This window comes from Misgurnus anguillicaudatus, chromosome 24 (genome assembly GCF_027580225.2).
Source record: "Misgurnus anguillicaudatus chromosome 24, ASM2758022v2, whole genome shotgun sequence".
NCBI lineage: Eukaryota > Metazoa > Chordata > Actinopteri > Cypriniformes > Cobitidae > Misgurnus > Misgurnus anguillicaudatus.
Genome location: NC_073360.2, coordinates 47401980 through 47418925, shown reverse-complemented (window position 1 = coordinate 47418925; position 16946 = coordinate 47401980). Strand labels below are relative to the sequence as shown.

The following is a 16946-nucleotide window of genomic DNA, read 5'->3' as shown; positions in this document are numbered from 1 at the left end:
CTGAGGATCTAGATGTAATTAATGTTTATACAGAAAAACACAAATGACCTCCAGATGAAATTAAGGCTATTTTAAATGGAGGCTATTCACTACTCGGGGTAGTGACAAACATTTACTTCCAAACTGCCCATTGGCTTCAGTTCTGGAATTTTTACAATACCGTTTTTTCATCCGGTTTATATCCATTTACTACCAGAGTATAGGCTGCGGCTATCTCTGTTTTTATGCTCTTATTATTAAGGGCTCTATCTGTAGTTGTTTCGAAAGCCCTTCTCATGGCCTCTTTTGAACACATTGATTCATGTACAGATAAAGTTCTGTCACTGAAGTTAGCTTTTTTATTAGCCATCACTTCTCTGAGGAGAGTGAGTGACTTCTTATTCATGCCTGGAGTTCGCTTCAGACGAATTAAGGCTATTTTAACTACCTGGTGTAGTGACGACATATTTAGTTCCAAACTGCCCAGTGGCTTCAGTTCTGGAATTTTTACAATACCGTTTTTTTATCCGGTTTATACCCAGAGTATATGCTGAGGCTATCTCTGGTTTCACACTCGTATCCCTGAGGGCTCTATGGGTAGTAGCATCACTTCTCTGAGGAGAGTGAGTGACTAACAAGCTTATCAGCTGCTTCTTCATGCCTGGAGTTTTGCTCCAGGCGACATTTAAGGCTGTTTTAAATGGAGATTATTCACTACTCTGTGTAGTGACAAACATTTACTTCCAAACTGCCCACTGGCTTCAGTTCTGGAATTTTTACAATACCGGGTTTTCATCCGGTTTATATCCATTTACTATCGGAGTATATGCTGCGGCTATCTCTGCCTTCACGCCTTATTGCGTGGTACATTTAGGATGAGGCCTCCTGCTCAAATCAGAGTTCCAGTATGGGACCTGGCAGTAGTTCTGAAAGGGGTTCTTTATGGCACCTTTCGAACCCATTAACTTGTGTACAGTTAAGTTTCTGTCACTGGAGTTAGCCTTTTTATTAGCCATCACTTCTCCGAGGAGAGTGGGCAACTTCCAAGCTTATCAGTTTCTTCTCTACCCTGGAGTTTGCTTCAAGACATATTAAGGCTATTTGCACCCAAGACCGGGTTATGTTCCCAAGGTTCCTAGCAATGTGGCTAGAACATTGGTCTTTCAGGCTTTTCATCCTCCTCCTCAAGAGTCGGCGGATCAACAGAGGCTACATCTTCTATGCCCTGAGGGGTTTTTAGAGGTTTACATTAATAGATCTTCCACCTTAGAAGATCCGACCAACCTTTGGTCTGTGTTTGGTTCTCCAAGAGAGAACATTCTTCCTCTAAACAAACAATCAATAATTGATTGTGGAGGCTATTTTTATAGCGTATGAGGTGCACATTATGTTTTCACCTCTGCGAAAATTAGGGCACACTCGACTAGGAGTATGGCGTCTTATCTGGCCCCTTTGTCAGGGACCTCCGTGCTTGTGGTGTGGCGGGATAATCTCCCCCACACATTTTTATGAGGTATTATGTTTTTAGACCTCCCTTTTCTACCGGGATCTCAGGTCTTTATGTCTTAAGTTGTGCGTAGACACCTTCACACTTACAGACAGTCACAATTAATTATGGCGTAGTGGGTATCTCGTTCCCCATAATGTCATTACATGACACAGCGTCAAGTATCCCTTGAAAGGGAACGTCAGGTTACGACTGTAACCGTGGTTCCCTGAGATAGGGAACGAGACGCTGTGTCCCTTTGCCATAACTCCTTGTGCCTGTAGCATTCGCTTCAATTTTAACAGAAGCTGTTTGACCTATATTATTTCCGCCTATTTATAGCCTCGCGTTGCCACGTCACTCTTGACGTCATCTGCCGGCGTCTATATATAGACCTAGTTGACACAATATTCACGCGCGTCACGCTGCATAGCGTTCCCCATAATGTCATTACATGACACAGCGTCTCGTTCCCTATCTCAGGGAACCACGGTTACAGTCGTAACCTGACGTTCTCTTTTTGACTGGCGTACTTTATTTAAACAGAAACATCTGCATTCATTCAGTCACTGATTAGATCACATGACATACACTCTGCAATGTGATTGGCTGGCACACAAAAATAAAACTAAAACAAATCAAATATAAATGAGAGCACAATACTTATAAATCTTAACACCCACATTTCTATTTGATCATTTCAACAGAAGAAACTTCATACAGCAAACATAAATGAGTTAAATGTCATGATGTTTGTTGCTGGTTTTGTTAGTATATCTTCAATCATATCATCAGTTGGACAGTATCTCAGACTAATTCTGCCCTCCTTTATCACAGACCTCACAAAATGACATTTAATGTCCACATGTTTACAGGATTTTTTGCTGACACCCTGATTGTCTTCATAAACTCTAGATTGATATTTCAGTCCATCAATGTTTTCTAACACTCGTGTACAGTCACAGTTAATGTCATAAACTCAGATTCACATGTGGACAGTGTAACAGTAGACTGTCTTTTAGTCTTCATGAGATTAATGGATCATTTTTGTTCATGTTAATGCAGTAACTTCAAGTACTTCTTCTATCAATTATATCAGCTGCCCATACAGTGATTTTTTCAGTTTGTACACATCAGTTTTGTATTACTTTGAGATTTTATCTCGTAATCCTCTGGTTGTTTCATATAAATGTCATTCTATTGGTTCATGTAAATATGCTGTCTTTACATCCATTTGATGAACAATTATATTTTTCTGTTTCAGTATCTCGTCATACTGGTAGTTGTAGTAAAAGTCTCGTCATGGTTCACACCAGGGGCGGACTGGCCATCTGTGTGATCTGGAGAATCACAGAGCGGCCGGTACTCAGGACGGCCGGTGGGCCGTCCCACCACCCGCCACGCACGCAGTCATTACCTGTTTTTTTCCCCCCCACTAATCTGTTTCACACTCCAGTACTGTAGGTGGCAATAATGCACCTTTAAGTTGGATGCCAGCTGCACTGGCCGTGGCCGCCAAGTAAGGAGAAGAAGTGGTATGAGGAGGAAGAAAAACAGAGAAAAACCAACAGCAAAGACATTAGATAGAAGTAGAACATAGAAGCATAGAAACAAACAAACAATATGCATAACGTGGCCGCGGGTAAAAAGCGGAAAGAAAAGGGTTGGGCTGAGAAGGCGAGAGAAAAAAAATTGCGGAATTTAGATAATGAAGCAGCTAAATGTCACAAAATAACTGAACTATTTAGTTGCAGAACAAAGCGACCTGTTGAAGAAAATCCTTATCCCCAACATTGAGTAAAATTCCATTGCTGGATTGTTTTTTTAGGTGAGTATTCAACCTCCATTTATATGTGAGTATTCAAGTTAAACTGTCTATTAAAACCTCTTTACTTTGTGATTTATCATATAACTCATACAGTACTATGTGTTGTGTTTAAGATACCTGTTTTGTATTGGTTCAGCCAGAGGGACTGCAGTGTGTTGAGACCTCCATTTACATGTGAGTATTCAAGTTAATCTAGAATAATATGCTTTTAACACAACATCTAGTCAACATAAGTGCTATTGCTATAATTTGGATGGGATAGTATCATGAGCCACAATTAAAGTCTTGTGACACTCATGCCAGGCGTTATTGTTGTTGTCGAGTTTCCGCACTCCGATTGCTTTGGGCCGGGCCTAGTCAAAGTCCAGGGCTGTTTTTTAGTCCCAGTCCGTCCCTGGTTCACACCTCTCTCTTGACTTTAACCTTTGACATCATATCGTGCATGTATTTGTCTGTTCATCACTGTTTTTCTTAATAGTGTAGACACACTTACCCCTCACTAATTCTTTACCTTCATGTAGACTGATCAGAGTAAACGTTACACTTTACTTTAATGACTTCATCTCTTCATCTATTATCTTAACTCACTCATCTGTCTTCTCTGATGTTTCAGCTTCTTTGTGTGTTTGAGGTTCATTGCATACAAGTTTGTAATAATAATCAATGTCAGCTACATCACCTTGAAAACTACAAACATAATCACTTAAATAATCTGACCTTTTCCTCTCTCTGGCAGGATTTCTTCTTTGTTCAGCTTCATCATCTATTTGTGTTTAGTTTTCGCTTATTCACTGTTCACTGAGTATGAATTTACTGTTTTGTTTTTAGATTTATTTTGAATTAGGCATAGAATGTGTTGTGTTTTATTGTAAATGTATTATAAAGTTTGTGTTTGTCCACTAGATGGCGCAGTTTGACTCTGCCGTTCAGAAAGCGTCTGATAGATAATCAACAGCGATAGACCAAAGCTGAAATAACTGTATCGTATTAAAACTGTAAATTACGCTCATTTCATCTTTACGGTCATTAGTAGGACTGTAATCCGGACGACATACAACTGATGTCTGCACAATTAATATCAGTAAAGTTTAGATTATTGAATATGTTTATTTCATGTCACAGAGAGAGAGAGATTGAGAGAAAGATGAAAGAGAGACAGTGAATGACTCGACCTGTTTCACACATAAATTCTGACAGCTTGTGTTTACTCTTAGTTTTACATCAACACTAACAGAAATGTTTTACATCAGCAGGGGTAAAATCATCAGTTTATAAATGTATTAAATATTACTTTTGAGTTCGGGTTTGGTCCAGAATGACTCATTTGATGCAATACAATCAAAGTCCACGAGATGTCGCTGGTGTGCAGACTGTACTGACATGAATGAGTGAAGAATGAAAGCACCATGAGATGTAATGCACATGAGATGAATTGTCCTTAAGAAAATCAAGCATGACTTAACTATAGTTAGCATAGTTTTATGTTTGTTTTATTTGTAGTAGGTCTTTGTTATCAGTGCTCACATCAAAAGCCTTCACCGGAAATGTGTAGACAGAAGCTGAGTTAGGATGAAGATTTACCTCCAACACTTCAAAGTCAGATTTGGATAAAGTCACAGATCAGATCCTGTACTGAATAATCAACTCATACGGTTAAGAGGAAGTGATGTCACTATTGTGTCTTCTTATTCACCAGCAGATCATACTGAAGATCAGACAGACATCTTTACAGTCTCTGATTATGAGTCCTAAATAAAAATGAAAGAGAAAGTCAATCAGATATGAGATCATCATCAGTGTCAGATGAAGAGATAGAAAAACAAACTATTAGTGCTGTCAGTCAGTGATAGAAATGAAATCTTCAACATAATAAACATGTCAACAATCTGTTTATCACATACACATGAGCTACAACAATACAAAAACACATTTCATCTATTTCCTCTGAATATTTGATGTCAATGTAAGAGATGAATGTATTGATATGTATGTAGTATAATATAATGACACACTGACAGTTTTATGAGTTCACACACTAACAGTAAGAAAATGAAGGTGATGCTTTATTTTAAAAGTCCTGGAGGTTGACAGTCGTGTAAATAAAGAGAAACAGCATCAATGTCAAAGCTCGACAGAGAGTTCTGTGAAGTGTCCATCAGATTTTAAGAGTTGACTTTCTCTTCTTTTTTCTAATCTTCATCTCTATCATTTATCATCTGTACTTTGTGTTTATCTGTTGTGTATATATTGTGTTTGTGTTGTTATTTCTGTCTGTATTCTGATGATTTGATAAATAATGCTTAAAACATGAAATAAAAACCAAGTAGTTATAAAAAGAGTTTAAGATGAACATCTAGTCAAGTGTGCATAACTATAGAGGTGTCGGCCTATCAAACAAACCCCATTAACAAACATCATATATAAGCACAGAAATAAGCAATTCATTAAAGGAATTGGTCAACAAATGAACTATTTGAGTACTATTTGTTGCACTTACATGTTGATGGTCCTGAAAAGCTTGTTGAATGTGCTGCACATATACTGGTCCTGGGTCAGGGTCATCTGGTGGTGCCCCCACCTCACCAATGGGTGTGTCATGCTTGTGCGCGACATTGTGCAGCACTCCTCAGGCCAGTATGATGTGGGAAACCTTGTCAGGGCCTTATAACAGCCTCCAAATTGCGTCCCATCCCGTCCCATACAGCTGGCATTGCACTGCTCAAACACGACTGGCTTCTTCCTGAGCGGTCTGCCAGTTCTCTTTAGAAATAACCAGTTACCAGGAAACCAAGTGTAGTAAGCACCTGTAAAGGTACGTGTAATGCGTGGCTCCTCACTGTCTCTATTTCCAAATTCTGACCCAACTCAGCGCAGAGCTCCAAGAGTATAGCCCTTGGAAATCTGAAATAAGCCAGTTATCATCGTGGGCCAGAAAATTATTGTGGTCCCTAAAAATTCATTCTCTCCGGATTCGTCCATTGAAAATGTCCTCTAATTAAGCCAACGCTGCCATTGCTAGACGGGTGGCCATTCGTGCCAGTTTCGCCGGACACATCCTGAACAGGATTTCGGGTGCGTTTTCCGGATACGATCGCATACTTCATCGAAGTTCTCACATTTCAGTTAAAATACATTAGAAAATAAAGATTTATTTATTTTAAGACATACAATCATTGTAGTTTCATTCTTACCTTGAAATGTAACGGTTGCTTTTCTGAAATTGAACCCGAAATATTAAACCTTGATGACGTATGTGGTCCACCAACGCAACTTCCGGAGAACGCACCCGAAAACATGCCCGGGACGCGCCGGGCAGAACCGGCACGAATGGCCACCCTAGGCCCCGGATCTGTGGACAAATTGGATTTCTACAGAGACGTGTGTATTTTCTATGAGGACACTCTCCGGTCCTAACAACACAACGTGTCTTCACATCCCCATCAAACAGCATATACAACACATAGCTATCAGGGATAATTGCATCCTTATGCTGAAAGTTTGCATGCGTTTTAAAGTTTTGACAGTTTAAACTTTCATTTTCCTCAAAGCTGCTGTACAGCCTGTCGTCTAGTGATGGGTCGTCCATGAACGATTCCTTCAATTTGAACGAATCTTTAGTATGACTCGGGAACGAGTTGTCTCGCAGAGTGATTCATTCATTTTGTGTGCCTGCGTGACATGTATTGGTTCTGTGCCGGAAAGAGAATTGATTAGTTCACCTGTCGCATCTTCGGGTCCTCCGAGTCATTTGTTCCTTTCACACGGGACAACCCAATGCCAGGAGTGCCAGGAGTGGCGAACCTTTTCAGCATGATTCAGCCACACAACAAATGTCTCTCACAAGGACTTTTACAATTAATTGCTTATTAGAATTTGTAATTACATACACAATAGTTTTCATGGTTTTGAATGTTTGTATCAGCCTTTCCCTTTTTACTTGACTCAGTGGGAGACCTGACATTCCTTGTTTTCCACAATCTTTGATAAGTCTGGCTTGTATTCAGTTTGTAGTAATTCTTTCACATGTGTGTTAGTCAGGACAGAGCCATGCTTTGATTTCACTTGTTTCGGTGTTGAAAAAAGTGATTCACAGATGTAAGTTGACCCAAACATAGACAATAGTTTTAGTGCTGCCTTTTAACATTGAGATATTTCCAAAACCCCAAAGTTTCTTCCCTTAGAACATGTTTAAGTCTGTCATCCTCAGAAAGTTCAATCATTTCAAGCTGAGATGCTGCTTCATCTTCTACTAAAGGAGCTTTTAAACAATGATTCAGCAGTGAATGTGTTGATGAGAATCTGTCCTAAAAACTCGTTTGAGATTTTCAAGCAGTGTTGCATACAGTGCAGTACACTTGTTTACAACCTCTGCTGCTTGTACACTTTAACAAAGATGGAAAATCTGTTAACTCTTTTGTAGATGCATTTTGAGTTTGTTGATAAATGTGAAAACACTGCACCAGGTCATGCACCATCTTTAACTTCCCCTGCAGATCCACATTCAGATAATGCAGTATGTCGACCAAAAAAGACAAATCTGAAATCCACTTGGGATCACATAGCTCGGGATATCATCAATACTGAAAGAGCAACATCTGCTTTCATCTGTCTTTGTCTATTTCGGTAAGACATTGATAAACTTCATACTGCATCTATTACAACAGCATGAGTTTATAGTAGAAGAGTCCTGGGGTCCGTTCTTCGTACGTCGATTAATACATCCACGATCAAATGAGACATCTGAGATGTTTAGATCTCGCTAATTATATCTCGCTTATCCGGTTCTTTGAACACCACTGCTGTTGATGATTAGTATGGCAGGATTTAATTATCTGAGATGACTGCGTGTTTGTGCGCTGCATGAAAAGGCAAAACATATCGATAGCAAAAACACTGATCAGCAATGTTGTTATTGACACGCCCATTTTTAACCCCTGCAGTCTGAGAGCTATTGATGGAAGGTTGTGAACTTTTTATGACACTGAATTTAGAATCCCAGTTAAAGCTACTTTTGTACATAAAATCACCATAAATAATGTAAAATATTCTGTAAAAATATCATCTTGATATCTTTATATGCTTGATTTAAACTTTGATGCTCCTAAAGTACTTTAAGTCTCTTTTAAAAACAGTTCAATGCTATTTTGTCTGTTTGTAACAGCAACTTAAAAAGCAGAATAAAAACAGGTGGTGGTCCTCCATCTTCATGTGATGTGCTGGCAGGAGTGATGTCTCTAAAATGATTGATTGTACAGATCATCTCTGGAGCAGTTGCTCTTTCTTAAACCCACATCCAATGCAACACTTTGATTGCTGATTAATACAATTTTAATTGTAGTGTACTATACGATTGTGTTTTCCTCTCTTTTGTGCAGTTGTAGATAATACACCAACACTTTTAGCAGTTCCCAATAATGTGTTAAATAAAGTATGATGTCCAGTAAGTGAATGTAAATGTTATTCTACATCAAAAGATCACAAAATGCAACTGTCTCTGAGCAATGCACACGACAGCAAAGAAATCCTCTCAGACAGAAACTATATGCAAGTGGTTAAATAAGTTTACCTCAATTGCATTATTCTTATATAACTGATTTCTGACTACAAGAATACCAGCAGTCGTCCACATTAACTGAAAGTCCTGCATCTGCTGAGTCTGCACAGAAAAGTGTAGTAAAGAAGATAAAGATATGTGAAAATATGTGCAAAAAACTCATTTTGTTAATGTCATTTTTGTCACAGGAAAGGGACAGGGCAACATCTTTGTATTCAGAGTTTAAATAACAGATAGAAATTACTAAAAGAACCCTTAAGCCTACTTGACAATCTAAAGACAAAACTAAAATCAGAGATGAGTTTATTCAAAGGAAACTTATTTCACACAGAGTAATATATGTTATAATATGTACAATAAAGAATATTACTGCTGGGTATGATTGATTGCTGTTTTTATTAATGACAATTTAAATAAATTTAAAATGAAAGTGATCAGCATGTTTGTCTTGTCATTCATTTAATGATAATCAAATCTGTTAAACAAAAACAAGTTTCACAAGTACAGAAAAAATATATTTGTTATATTATATATTTGTTAAATAACATCGCTAAAAGATTTAATCTATACTTTTTTATTACGTGTTGAATTTGAAAAGCTCTTCTCGTATTTCTCGTATAATGGAGAATACACAACTGCGTCAGACTTTCCGTATCACATCAGCTTAAAAAGGTACAAACTAATCTTCTTTACATGAAATTAGTCTGCTCCCGAGCAGGTTTAATCTTATGGACCGGTTGCTATGACAGCAACTCTAGGATGAGCTTTGAAGAACCAAATAATCCAAGATCAAGCCAAATCATCAACAATCAAATCCAGCTAATCGAGTAATCCACGTATGAAGAACGGACCCCAGGACTCATTTTCTGCTTTATACTCATCTAGTCTTCCTCCTCTCACATACTTTATCCTCATCACCAATTTATGCTGTATATTCACGAGACAAACAATGCTATCAAGCTTGTAAAATACTATAGCTAGTATTGTAGCAACCAAAGCACATAAACGCCTCCAAAGCGCCTCAAGCGGTCATTTTTAGAACAACACCTGACGTTCAGACGTCTTTGATGGAGTTCAGGGGCCTCATTTATCAAGCGTGCGTACGCACAGAAGTGTGCATAAAGTGTGCGTAGGAACAGTTTTACGCAAAGTGTGTAATTTATCAAATTGCACTTATATGTAGAAATGTGTGTAAATATACGCACATCTCTGAGTATCCGTACGCAGAGCATCTAGTGCTAGAATAGCGATACTACACAGAATCATCCCCAGTGTGTAAAGAAGTGTGTATTTATTATCCACAAGCAGGTGCTAAAATGATTTGTGTATAGTAACAGCAAACCATTGTTGAAGTTAATGATTTATTTGTGATTTGTCGTCAAATTGGTGCCTATCACTATAAATGAAGCGCTGACAATGCAGTGCAATGACTTATCTTGCGTTATTGGAAGACTTGGGAAATCATCCATCCGCCGGGAGGGCGTTTCAGATCGCGCCGTTGATGCTGGTTATATGCTGCTGTCCAAAGTGGAAAGTTCTGTCATTGTCTGTCCTCCTCCATTTGCACTGATTTCACGTTGGTGTGCTGTGACGCGTTTTTTAATTTAATGTCAAACCACTTTTTATTTCTAGGAGTGTTCTCATACTGTACCCAACGTAATTAAACTCACTGGTAACATGTTCCCATGCAGATTTGTTTTCTTTTGTTAGTCATTCCTCGCGCATTAAGTGAACCAAACAGTATGTGTTATAAGGATTTAACCTCATTCGTAGGTACAAATATAGAACATTTTCTACGCAATGTTGATAAATGAGGCCCCAGGATTTTACCTCAAGATTGTACAAATTATAATAATGACCTAATGTACTGTTCACTGAGTATGAATTTACTGTTTTGTTTTTACATTTATTTTGAATTAGGCATAAAATGTGTTGTGTTTTATTGTAAATTTATTATAAAGTTTGTGTTTGTCCACTAGATGGCGCAGTTTGACTCTGCCGTTCAGAAAGCGTCTGACAGATAATCAACAGCGATAGACCAAAGCTGAAATGTCAAGTTTATCATTTTATTAAACTTTGTGATTTTATTTACATTTCATTCAGTGTCTCAACTTTTTTGTAATTGATCACATAATCATCAAAAAGTCCTGCAGTCAGATCCTGAAGAACACAAAAGCAAAGACGTCCAATATTTGGATTTAGAGATAAATGAGCTGCGAGTCTTCAATGTTGTGCTGAACTTGAACACATTTCAGTTTAAGATGAAGTTAAAAACCCCAACAGTGTAGAAGAAGAGGAATCTTGTCAGTATTTACTTCAGTTTATGATCCTATGAGATTTCTTGCTCCTCTTACACTGACTGATAAATCGCTCTTATAGGAAATGTGTAGACAGAAGCTGAGTTAGGATGAAGATTTACCTCCAACACTTCAAAGTCAGATTTAGATAAAGTCACAGATCAGATCCTGTACTGAATAATCAACTCATACGGTTAAGAGGAAGTGATGTCACTATTGTGTCTTCTTATTCACCAGCAGATCATACTGAAGATCAGACAGACAACTTTACCACCATCTGTAAGGCCTAAAAATGAAACGGAAAGACAATCAGATATCAGATCATAATCAGTGTCAGATGAAGAGACAAACTATTAGTGCTGTCAGTCAGTGATAGAAATGAAATCTTCAACATAATAAACATGTCAACAATCTGTTTATCACATACACATGAGCTACAACAATATAAAAACACATTTCATCTATTTCCTCTGAATATTTGATGTCAATGTAAGAGATGAATGTATTGATATTTATGTAGTATAATATAATGACACACTGACAGTTTTATGAGTTCACACACAAACAGTAAGAAAATGAAGGTGATGCTTTATTTTAAAAGTCCTGGAGGTTGACAGTCGTGTAAATAAAGAGAAACAGCATCAATGTCAAAGCTCGACAGAGAGTTGTGTGAAGTGTCCATCAGATTTTAAGAGTTGACTTTCTCTTCTTTTTTCTAATCTTCATCTCTATCATTTATCATCTGTACTTTGTGTTTATCTGTTGTGTATATATTGTGTTTGTGTTGTTATTTCTGTCTGTATTCTGATGATTTGATAAATAATGCTTAAAACATGAAATAAAAACCAAGTTGTTATAAAAAGAGTTTAAGATGAACATCTAGTCAAGTGTGCATAACTATAGAGGTGTCGGCCTATCAAACAAACCCCATTAACAAACATCATATATAATGTGTAAGAAGAGTAAGATCACAGTATTAAATCCTGGAGTGAACAAACTCAACATCACAGTTAGTAAACAGACTCAGACATTGGATTGAATTCTTATTGTGTTGATCTGACAAAGCATCAAGTGTTGTTCATGTACACTTCATATTTTCTGTTTGTTGGGTTTAAAGGATACACAGCCTATAACAGCAGCAGATCAATTTACATTTATTTCTAATATTTATATTCTAGGATTTAAATGACACTGCATGAGTTTACTTTAAACATTTATTTAAATGAGCTCTACTCACAGTACTGTCTGTAGTTTATAATGTGGATCATCTTTTAGATCAGAGATCAGCTTCACTCCTGAATCTGTGAGTTTATTCTGAGACAGATTCAGATCTCTCAGGTGTGATGGGTTTGATCTCAGAGCTGAAGTCAGAGCAACACAACCTTCATCTGTGATATCACAACTCCACAACCTGTAGAGAACAGAGAGTTTATGTGAATTATACAAAACTACAAAGTTCACAAATCTCTAACCTCCATCTCTTCATGTAATGTTCCTCTTTCAATCCCTCAGTAACTGAGACACTGTGTGTTTAAATGTCAAATTAATCCATCACACAGCTGACTATTAGTGTTAGATGTCCTAAACCACATGAACATTTCTTCATAAATCTGTATTGAGTTCATGACTCACACTTGTAATTCTCATCAGGTATTTGATGTAAAACTCTTCCTCTATTACAGGAGGAATATCAGCTGGAGATAACATAACTCTGATCTTACATTTAAAGATGTTACAGTGTTTAAAGATCAATTTCACTCAATCTATAAAAACATTATTAATGTGTGTGTCAGTGTCAATGATGGATCAATGTTTTTAATCATCTTTATAAAAACAACACGACGAGGAGAAAAACTCTTCATACACAATAATATCAGCAAAGATTTCATCAAAGAAACACCAAACTACATTTTCTGACATTTTAACAGAGGAGTTTTGTTGCACGTTGTGAAGGAAATTGAAATGAATCGTAACTAATTATAACTAACATGTCTTTTTCTTACAGGTTTGAACATTTGTACTGTATGCTTTTGACAACAAAATGTGTTGAAATAGAGGAAGTACGTGTGGTTAAATGATTTCAATTTAAACCCCATGACTTGTTAAAGCTGAGGTCATTAAGAAAGGTAAATTTGGTTTTGTCTGCATGGTAACAGAGAGGAGTTTCTGAATTGCAGATATGAAGAATAAATCATATTAGAGATAAATGATGTGACTTTGTCATGTATCTATCCTATATAAACTCTTGTATTTTTTCTGATGAGGAGGATTCGGTCGTGATTAAATCATATTCAAAGACATTGACTGGAGTCTGTCAGGTTGAACACATGATCTTATTTCCTCAAGTGTTTGTGTTCATTAGGGGTGGGAATCGTTTGGACCCTCATGAATCGATTCAGAATCAACATATATAATTAATATGTTAACCAGCATATCGATATGTAACTGTAACTGACATATCGTCTAATCATCATCATTATACACAGTGATTTTGGCAGTATTACTGTATTTATTTAATGCAGCGCACCCAGCGCCTCCGTCTGAATAACAAATGATGTGCATATTTTTACAGAAGTATATTCATGTTCTTATCTATATCTAAACATTTAGCGGCAGGTTTTGGAAACGCTATTAGCACATCAGATGAGTCTGTAAATGAAAGGCGCTGTTTCTTCCTGCTGCTCACTGAACAGAGAAAAGGCAGATAAAGATCATCCAACATGTATTTTGTTTTCTTGCAGAGTAGAATTAGTCAAATAGGGTTAGATGTATTTGTTTTTTCTTTCTCTACTGCTCGTGTAAGCTCCGCTGTGGGTGCTCGTGTGGTGCGCACTCTCAAGCTGTCCGTGTGCAGCAACCCTCCTGAAGTTGAGTTACGACTTTTGGTTCTGATAACATCACATTATTATTTTGTAAAATAACTTTTAAGAATCAATTCTTGACATTTGTGAATTGATTCAGAATCGTCCACATCATGATGCATCAAAGAATACATTTTTTTTCATTTTTCATTTTTTTTCATTTTTCATATAATGGACAAAATGTTGTGTGACTCTTCGGTGTTTGTCTTCTGTGGACACCCGGTGAGGATAAATGTCTTGTGTGTGTTGTCTACACGGTTATGTAACTTAAGTCAGTCAGGTGTGTAGGGGAAATCTAACAACACAACATCATAATTATTCATGAGACTGCTGATGTATCTGCTTACTGATCAGGGCCCAGTTCCCCAAAACGTTCTTATCGCTAAGTAGTTCTTAACCTATTTCTTAACCTCTCTCTTAACTCTATGGCACGATTCCCAAAACGTTTCGTACGCTAAGTATATCTTCTGTAAGTCACACTTTCGTAAGGTTGGTCTGGACCATTCGTAAGCTCTCTCTTAGCGTTGTTTGAGCACAAAACGCTATCGCCGCACTGCAGTCTTAGAAATCAGCACAGCGCAGTACAAGTCAAACTATGGTATGCTGACAATGATTTTATGTTATGGACATTTTAAGACTTATAATAAAATATGTTTGCAATGGATACAGGACTATTTATGCAGTTGACTTTATTTGGTATCAGAACTAATGAATCAAAGACGGCGCCGGTGTTTGTTCCTCATTGAAGTCTGTTCCCTCTATGTTTATAGCGTTTTCATCACGTTACATTTATAATTTATTTAGAAAGATTAAAGATTTCAATTGGTTATACTAAAAAGCAATAATATCATGTATTCTATTATACAATTTATTAAATATTTCATATTTGACAGTTTTATGCCTTTTAACATATAGCTCTTTTTTCTCTACTGTTTGTTTTAAAACTGTTATGTTTCCATACATAATAAATATATATTATACATATAATATGATTCATACTGTAAAAATAATTGACTTACAATCAAAAACAGTCAAGATACATTACATAAATGCACACATATACATCTCAGTAGCCATTAAAACTTTCAATGTATATAAAGAATAAACGTATAATGTGATAAAAACGCTATAAAAACACTACACTAAAGGGAAACATAGGGAACAGACGGTAACACTTTATTTTACGACCCGCAAAGTACCACGTAATTAAACCGAATTTACAGCGTACCTATTTGTAACAACAGAGTACCTCTACAGTACGTACTTGTAGTTATAAGGGAACAATATTTTAAGTTTGGGGTAATAAGGGGGTAAGAATATGAAGAATTATAAATTATTTATACTCTAAGTATTTTATAACAACAGGGTACCTATTGTAATATTACGGGGTATGTATGACTTAGTCAAGTCTATGAGGAAATTATGTTTTATTTTTTTATTTTATTTTATTGTGAATTTTCATATTGACTACCGAATGTTGTATACAGTCGATGTCTACGAGCCACATCGGCAAATAAATATAACAGCACATCACTTTTATTTTAGCAGCCTATATTACTTGCTTTTAATAACAAAAGTCCAGCTGATTTAATGTGGTTATCTTTTTTTTAAGGTAAGTACAATAAAAAATAGCAACTTATTCCCTATTTACCACTCTCACATTTGCGGACATATCTGAAGTGGTGCTTTGCAATTTATTTACTTTTTTCAAATGACACAATAATGACCACAAAGCAGCACGCTATTTGTTTATTTTTAATAGGTGTTATCATTGGTAGAATAAAACTTTGCAACATGTGTAAACACAAGTATTTTAGCCAAATATAATTTATGCAATGGCAAACCAGAATGAAACAACGGCAGATATCAGCTCCCGCTAAAGCAAAAGACGACATGCGTAGGCTACTGCGCAGGCGTAGAGCGCGTGGCCGTCTGCAGGAGGTTTGCTGGAACGCGATCCTGAGGTGAAATTTATTTAAGAGGGTTTAAAAACTTTCTACACTGTGGAGTAGGCTGCGAGTGATGTGAGCAGGATTCGCATGCTGGATAAGGTGACTGGTTTTGGTAATACATTACTCACGCATTTCAAACAATGTTTTTTCAAGAAAGTTGCCAGCTAACGCAGCAGGTTAGCTAGCACATACGTTAGCCTAAAGTTATTAACTGGCTCAGAAAACTCTGTTTCTGTCAAGGCACAGTGAAGAAATATTTACTTAAGGCTTTCATTTATGTTTTTTATGTAATGCAGAACAGCATTTGTGAGACGAAATCAACTCATCATCCGAGTGGACAAGACCAACAGAGGAAACCAGCCGCAAAAACAACGAAAAATTGTCATGACTTTTTATTTGAAATAAAAGTTATGTGATAATAAACATTAAGTGTTGGCTTAATTATAGTGTTTTAAAGATGTTTTGAAATAAGTTGTTTAAAAAAAAATAACAATATTCTGTATGTTTATGGTATTTACCCTATAACATTTATAACAAGAGGTGAACAAAGCACCACTTTAGTTTACAGCCCGCAAATATGAGAGTTACCTGGTACATACACAGTACAAGCGGGGAATAAGCCCCACTTTAATTTACAGCCCGCCAATATAAGAGTTACCTGGTAACTCCTGTATACATATACAGATCAAAGAGGTACAAGTTGCTATTATTTTTATTGTGTGTTATATTTTATTTGCCGACGTGGCTTGTAGACATCAACTGTAGGCTATACAATACACTTCATCAGGTAAGTAGCATATATGAAAAAAAACATATTACACATAGACCATATTACCCATAGACCAAGTCATACATACCACGTAATATTACAATAGGTACCCTATAGGTATGAAATACTTAGAGAATAATTTCCCATATATTCTTACCCCCTTATTACCCCAAACTTAAAATATTATTCCCTTATAACTACAAGTACGTACTGTAGAGGT

General features: G+C 36.7%; 1 protein-coding gene across 1 annotated transcript in view; it reads right to left on the bottom strand.

Moving 5' to 3' along the window:
* LOC129438994 (protein NLRC3-like) overlaps positions 1 to 16946 on the bottom strand; it is a 469470-nt gene that overhangs the window by 260785 nt on the left and 191739 nt on the right. The gene's annotated exons all lie outside the window — the stretch shown is intronic.